The sequence below is a fragment of the Cryptomeria japonica genome, chromosome 8 (genome assembly GCF_030272615.1).
Source record: "Cryptomeria japonica chromosome 8, Sugi_1.0, whole genome shotgun sequence".
Classification (NCBI taxonomy): Eukaryota; Viridiplantae; Streptophyta; class Pinopsida; order Cupressales; family Cupressaceae; genus Cryptomeria; species Cryptomeria japonica.
In genome coordinates this window covers 632,347,420-632,355,801 of record NC_081412.1, presented here as the reverse complement: position 1 = coordinate 632,355,801, position 8,382 = coordinate 632,347,420, and positions in this window count along the sequence as shown.

Sequence of the window (8,382 nt, the reverse complement as noted above, 5' to 3'; positions counted from 1 at the left end):
AATCTTACCATTTAAGTACAATGGTTCTACTAAGAATTTAAAGAGATGAAAGATTTAAATAATAGTTTGTTATATTATATAGGTGTATGATAGATTCGTGTAATTATTCATTATCATAGAAAAGAAAGGAATGATTAATGAATATATATACATGGATATAATGTAAATATAACTTATACTATTCATTATTTAATCTTTTTTTAGAGCCACCACTTTTGTATGAAATAGTGTGGTTATGCATGAAATGAATATATAAATTTTGAAGAAAATTACATATATTGTAAAGCACCAACCTGTGCAACAAGTAGATTTTTTGAACTAATCATGAGTCAACTATGATATTTACCTTTTATACTACTCCTATTGATTATCCCAACTTATAAAAAAGTAAATGTTGTTGTCCAGTAATATAATATTGGCGTAATAGCTACAATGCAGGGCATCCTTTTGCAGAAGGAAATGCAATTTTTTGGAGCACCATAATCATCGTTATTGTGGGAGACAAAACACATTTATGGAGGATGAAATTCATCCCTTGATAGAGCATCATGGTCCTTCTGGATAGGTGAGATATCAGCTCTTACACAATTCATACCTTGACAATTCATAAATAATAGATTATAAAAAGAGAGTGAGCATGTCAGAAAAGTAAGTAAAAATAAATGAGAATTGAATTGAGACGTACAAGAAATAAATGGGGAGAACAAGTAAGTATTATCATCAAAGGTCTAAAGGACTTTGGAGAGAAATAAAGAACATATATTTTGGCATGGGATTTTCTCAAGGACAAGTTGAAATGGATAGGTTGTATTCAACAAGTGAACATGATCAGAAAGAAAATAGGGGAAGGAAGGGATAGACATGTGAGAGTCACATTAAGGAACTTGGAGGACAAAATGATGATATTGAAAAATAGAGGGATGCTTAGAGGTACGTATATTTACCTAGATGAAGATTTAACTTTTTCATAACAAGAAGAATGAAGGAAATAATGGGAGAACCTGAAATCAGCAAGAGAGGTAGGAAAATGGGCATGGCTGAAAAATGGGAAAGTCCAAATTATTGATAGATGGACACACAAGAAATAGGGATTTGGGGCCCCATGGGAGTATATAAACATAGTAAGTTGGAATTGTAGAGGTTACCCATGGAGAAGAGGACCGAGGTTGGGGCCCATAGTAGAAGGCAAGGACATTATTTTTCTTATGGAAATACATGAGCATGAGGGATCTAGGGTTCCAGACATTGATGGATACATTAAAATATCTATGTGGAATGAAGGGACAAATATAGGTAAAGGGCATGGAGGGATAAAAATCCTAATAAAATAAATGTGGAGTGGCATGGTGAAACTAGAGAAGGAGGGTCCAAATAAACATTTTATATGGCTGAAAATAATAGACAATGAGGATACTCTTTGGGTGTCTGCTTTCTATTTTGCCCCAAAAAGATCAAAATTTTATAAGAAGATAAATTTGGATAATGAAGACCCATATGCTACACTAAAAAAGATATCTCAATATTTATTAGTATAGGAGAAATCATTTTTTTTTGTGAATTCAATGCTAGGATAGTGGATGTTGGCTCAGTCTCAAGACTCTATCCCCTGTTGGGCTTAAAGCTTGGTTTACATGTTTGATTCCTAAATTTATTTATTTTTATGGGTTCTTCTGCAAAATAAAATCCTAACTATTGATAACCTGAGAAAGAGGGGATTCTTCATCCCCAAGAGATGCTACTTGTGCCTCAATGATGAAGAATTCATGGACCATATTTTTATTCATTGTCCTTTTTTCCAACCTATCTGGTTGATGCTTTTTCAGTTATGGTCTGTACATTAGGTGTTTCCTAAGTCAATTCAAGACTATTTCAGGATTTGGTCTTGTAGAACAAAAAATGCAACTATAAGGAAACTATGGGATTTTTCTTTTCCATATATCCTATGGGGTATCTGGAAAGAAAGGAATAATATAGTTTTCAGGAATTCCATTAACTCCCCTGAAGTGGTGTGGGCTAAGATGAAACATGTTGGTGTAATTATTTATTCATCTTGGATATAATTATACTTTACTTTAGTTTACTTAGGTACATGCATTACATTCTAGTTTGCATATGAGACACTTAGGGAGATGTTCATACATTGGGAGTGTGTATGTAGGAGAATTTCCACCTTTTATGGTGTGATCTTGTTATTACTCTTATCATATCCACTTATTGTGGAGTGATAATTCTACCTTCGGTAGGTGATCCACCTCATGTAGAATATTTTACTATTTCTCCTACCTACCCTTGCATCTCATTGAGCCACATGTGATCATTTGTGTGCTCTCTTGTCTCTTAGCCTTGTCTTTATTAACAGGCTTATCCTACATTGTATGTAACAACAATCTTAATGATCCAATTGATCATCTTTTTCATCATTGATAGGAATACAATTTATTCTCTTTTATTTTTGTTTTCCATTGCCTCTAGATCTTGTCAAATTCTCATATGGTATTAGAGCCATTAGAGTGCCATTGGTTTCCCAATTGAGAGAAATTTGGGGTTTTGCATTTTAGAGATTTCTATTGCAGGTTATTATTGGAGCTTGATAGGTCAAATATGAGGTCACCATTGGATTCAAGAGGCTTGAGAAAGTCAGAATCACCTTTTATTTCATCCAAATCTGACATCCGAGGCCAAATCTAGAGTCATTTGAAGGTGGAGGGTGGTGACTTGTCCCAAGCGCGATCCGCAATTTTGGAGCATTTTTGGCCAAATCCGTTATCGCCATTGCACTCAGAAGGCCCAAAAACCCCAAGATCGACTATCAATTCATTGAAATCAGCCTCCATTATCTCGAGTTGAAAAAGTTTCCCCTCCCCGACTATTGTATGGATTTGCAGGTCTGTTTTTTTTTTTTTTTAAATTCTATTTTTTTTCAAAAATATTTAATTAAATTGAATTTTAAATTTTTTATCAAAAACTTTGGGTGGGTTGATTTGGGCCCGCAAGCCTGCAGTTGTAGGTACCTACACACGCAGGGAAACTTGTGCTCGTAGGCCACTTTCGGTGGCAGGTGTACCTGCGAGTATGTAGGCCACCTGCGACCCGCATGTGGTACCTACAATGTCCTCACAGGGGACATTTTTTTTAAATAAATTTTTTAAAATCAGTTTTTAAATACACTTTTTAATCAAAAAATCCTAAAAAAATGATTTTTCTTTATTAATTTTTAATAAAGTTTTTTAATAATAATAAAAAAAGTGTTTTAATAAAGTTTTCTTGGGGCATTTTAATAAGTTATTTTTATTAAACTTTTAATTAAGTTTTAAAAAACAAAAATATCATGGAATAAGTCAAATTAGGAAGATATATTTTTTTGTCCAGCTTTATACTTGTTTTGCAGCGCTTCCAATCGGTAGTCAGGGGGGGGGATATTGCTCCTTATTTTTATCTTGGCGACATCCCAATCAAAGGCATCTTCATCTACAGTATTCTATAGGGCTTCTTTGATGGTATCATCTTCATGTTTCCATATTTGCATGCTCTTGCATGAGCAATGTTGTAATCACACTATAATAGAGTGCCACACCTCTTTGTATCTTGTTTGTGATGACATATTTGATGTAATCCTTCTGTACACGTAGATTAGGAATATCTTGTGAGACTTAGTGCATACCTCTAGTTGAGACTTAGATTGTACACATTTGTGCATGGCTCCCATGAGACTTTGATTGTACCAGTATTTTTGTGATTTATGAGTATCTAGTTGATGCTCAAAGCAGGTTGTCTCCAGGCTTGATATTCATTTTGTTGCACCGAGTGATTCATCATCATCGACTTGGTACCTGGTTTTGTCACACTTTGACATTATTGGTGCAACATTGGCTCTCTTTCTTCCTTATGGGGAGATATTTTGGTAAACATCATTGGACCATCTTTGCAGAAGATTTTGCATTGAGGGGGGGGGCTTCATGGTCTCTTCTTCTCTCTTATTCGTCATTGAGAGCATTGTGTGCTTTCATCATCTCTCTTTTGGGGAGGAGCTTTTTCCCATGTGGTTTTTCTCTCTTTCCCTACTTTATGGGAGATTGCTTTGAATTTTTACATGGGTACCTAACATGGCCATAAGGTTGAGCCCCATTTTGCATTGCTTAGTTGCATTGTAGACTTAAGTGCATTCATCTAAGTTGCACTTAAGGGGGGGTGTTGGTGTAATTATTTATTCATCTTGGATATAATTACACTTCTCTTAAGTTTACTTAGGTACATGAATTACATTGTAGTTTGCATATGAGACACTTAGGGAGATGTGCATACATTGGGAGTGTGCATGTAGGAGAATTTCCACCTTTTATGGTGTGATCTTGTTATTACTCTATCATATCTACTTATTGTGGAGTGATAATTCCACCTTCGATGGGTGATCCCCCTCATGTGGAATATTTTACTATTTCTCCTACCTACCCTTGCATCTCATTGAGCCACATGTGATCATTTGTGTGCTCTCTTGTCTCTTAGCCTTGTCTTTATTAATAGGCTTATCCTACATTGTATGTAACAACAATCTTAATAATCCAATTGATCATTTGTTTCATCATTGATAGGAATATAGTTTATTCTTGTCACATTTTGTTCTCTCTTATTTGTGCTTTCCATTGCCTCTAGATCTTGGCAAATTCTCACAAAACACAATCTTGTTGAGAATGTTGTGGCTATTGGATCTAATTGTTACAATAGTAAGGAAGAGTATGAAGTTTTAAGAAGTTGGAATATCCCTACCTCTATGGACAACAACACTAACCAACTCAACAGAAGGATGTGTTGTTGGTCTTCTCCCCTAGTGACTAGATTAAGGCTAGCTTTTATGGGGTTGCTAAAAGGAACCGTAGGCCAACTGACTATGGCGGAGTTATCCAGAATAATGTTTTCTTTTTCCTGGGATTGGTTGCCCTCCCCTTAGGGAATCAAACCAATCATTTGGCTAAAGCCATGGGTGCCCTCCAAGCCATAAAATTAGTGAATCAACTGGGAGCCAAAAACATCTGGCCGGAGGGAGACTCTAATAATATAATCAATTTCCTCCTTGGCAATCAACACTGCCAAGCAGTTACTTGAGGGATTCGATCAATATTATTTTTCTCAGGTTTATAGAGAGTCTAGCAAGAGTGCTGATTGGGCTACCAACGTGATAGTTTGGAGTGGGAAAATAATGATTTGGCATGGAGAGGGGGAGCTCCCTCAAGTTGCACATGACATCTTAGATTATGAGAGATATCATGGAAAATAAGGAAGGATTTGATATCTTTTCTCGATATGTTAGGGGTGTTCATGGCATCATGAAATGTCTTCCTAACTAACCAAGAAGGAAGTACGCCATTATTAGCCATGACATCTTGCACGCTTTGTGGGCTTTACTTCCATTTGGAGTAGATGCTTGAGGAATATCTATTTGCTTCTAAAGGCTTCTTCTTTGATTTTTATAAGAAAGTTTGCTGAGAAGAGCGGTATTTGCTACAATTTATAGTCTATTAAAACTGATAAGAAGATGGGGGGAAATTGTAAGCACAAGTAGTCTAGAAAAATTGAAAAATGGCGGGACCGTCCCTAGGTTTGGGTTGTGCTATAAGCAGAAAAAATGTCGGATTACATAGAAAGAATGCAAGAAAGAAGACCTGAAATCACCTGGATATTCAAAAAGGGGTGGAAAGAGGGTAGCTTGACCATTGGTAGCAGGAAGGTCAAGGTTAGCGAGACCATGATAGTTGAGGTGACTGGTCTGCTGATGGATGGTATCAAATTCTACAGAGCCAGAAGCTATCGGAAGCAGTTGTCAAGAAATTCCCCAAGGACAAGGAGGAGAAATTGAATTTGGTCAAGAGAATCCATACCTACTATTCCCCTAAGGTAACCAAGAAAATTTGGAAAAGGATTTTGTTTTCTATCATGCAATTTATAACTTTAGATGGTAGATATACCAAAGTTTATAGTTACCATTTTGTTCTTCTTAATAATTTTCAGCACAAGGAGAAAGTTTCCCTCCCCTACTATTTGTTTTGTGCCCTTAATGTCAAGATTAAGGATGCTATCTCTAACCCCAAATCTAACCCTGCTTTACATGAGGGCCTTATGGTGGTCCTGTACAACCATATCAAGAACACCACTATGCAATAGGCTATATCTAAGGTGTTTGAGTCAGATGATGATTTGGGTGATTCAAATGATGAAGATCATGAGGGGTATGATATAGAGGTGGATGTCGAGGAGGACCCCCATACCCCTAGTTTGAGCAAGTTTAAAATGAAAACGAGCCAAGAGAAATAGGGGAGAGGGTTGATCATCCAAAAAAAGAAGGGGGAGAATGATGATAGTTGGGACAAAGGAAGAAGAGGAGAGTGAAGAAGACATGGAGACAGATTGTGAGGAGGTTCAATTTATCTCTAGCCAGAAGGAAAAGGGAAAGATGTTGAGAAGTGAGGAGTTAGAGGCCAAAGACCGTTCACCCCTTCCTTTTGGCTCCAAGGAATAGAGTAAGAGCTTGGTTGGGGAGATTACCCCCAACAAGAAAATTAAGACTACAAAGAGGAAGGAGGTGGATCTGGAGGTGAACTTGAATCATGTGGGAGATAAGGCTCAGGATGGCAACCCACTGGACTTCGACCTCTATATCAAAAATGATATGGATTGCTTCAATAAGGTCTTCTTTTGGGTACATAAGGAAATAAAAAACATAAAAGAAAAAGAGGCCCAAGAAGCTAGCAAACTTGAAGCCATGGAAGCCATTAGCATTGACAAATTCATTTATCTACCTGACTACTTAAGTGAGTTGACTAAAGCTACTAGTGATGCAGAGGGAATTATCAATGCCCAACACGATAGTTTTAAAAGCCTAGAAGATAGGATTTGGGCAACTGAAAAGAAGATGGAAGGGACTGAGAAAACCCTCAAGAAGATAGGGGAGTAGAGTTATAAGATTTTAAAGGCCACTTCTAATAGTATCAAGGTCCTTATTAGAAAACTTGAACAAACCCAAGGGGATAAGGCCCTAGGGGACACTACTGAGGAGAAGGATGAAAATCTTGAAGATAAGGGAGCTAGTCCCGGAAAAAGAACTAGAGCATGTACCAGGAAGGAGCAAAACCAAAGCAGGGATATTGAAGATCTCAAGGGGACTATTGTAACTATGGAATAATTGGAGCTGGAAGCGGCCGAATTGCTAAAGAACTTCACCTAGGCCTGGTTCTTTTCTTTGTACTTTTCTATCCTTTCTATGGTTGTTGTCTTTTTTTTTTTGGGTGGACTTTGATGACTATCTTTTGATTCTCTGATGTAAGGGTTTCAGGGGCCCTTCAAAACCTGTTTTCCCTTAATAAAAAATACTAGGACAATGAATAACCAATTTATTTAGCTGAGCAGTGGCATGGGAGAGGATAGTAAACCCTTATGGCTAGGGGAAAATGAGGATCATTTATGGACAAGGACCTCACTGGATGGGAATGGTAATATGTCACACTATGGGGCATAGTTGTTAGGTCTTTGTAGCCTATATGGAATAGTTATATATAATGGAATGAAGAACTGGCTGAGATCTAATGGTATTACTTGCAAGACTCACAATGGACAAAGTGTAGTTGACTATGTAATATGCTCTCAAAGATCTATTTCTAAGTTACTGAATTTCAATATTGAGATATGTCCCATGGAGATGAATTCTAATCATATGCCTCTTTGTATTAAATTTGGCATAAACACTAAAGGCATACATGAAGAGAAAAAATAGCATAACCTTAGGAAGGACCACGTACAAGGTAAAATCCTCTTAAATCAAGAGAATTGTGAAATCTTTAAGACAACTCTGGAAAAACACATACAGTTGGCAAAAAATAATATAGAGGGCAAGTGAGGCAAGAGAGAAAAAGAGTATTTTGGCAACAGTATGTTGATCTCTTTAATCCACAAGGCTTTGAAGGGGTGTAAGCACTCAAAACCTTTGAATAAAATTTCAAATAACTTCCCTACTAATCTTTGGTATGATCAAGAGTGCAAGGCTGCAAAAAAATCTCTCAAAAGGATGGATTCAAACAAAGGAAACAAGAATGTATACAAACACTTGATAATATAAAAAAATGAAAGTTATGTAACTACGAGAAGGAAGGAGATAATTTCTTTGGGGAAACACAACCCCAATGGATTTTGGAAGGAGATACAACAAAGAAGAAAGAAAATGGAAAATAATATAATAGAGGTTCAGTGGGTTGAATATGCAAAGCTTCTTTATGAACGGACAAATGAGGAATGTAAGCCACCCACAATCGACACTTCAACTGAGCTTTTTTCAGTGATAGACATCAAACAAGGTATAAGAAATTTGGCAAGTGGTAAAGCATGAGCTATTGATGG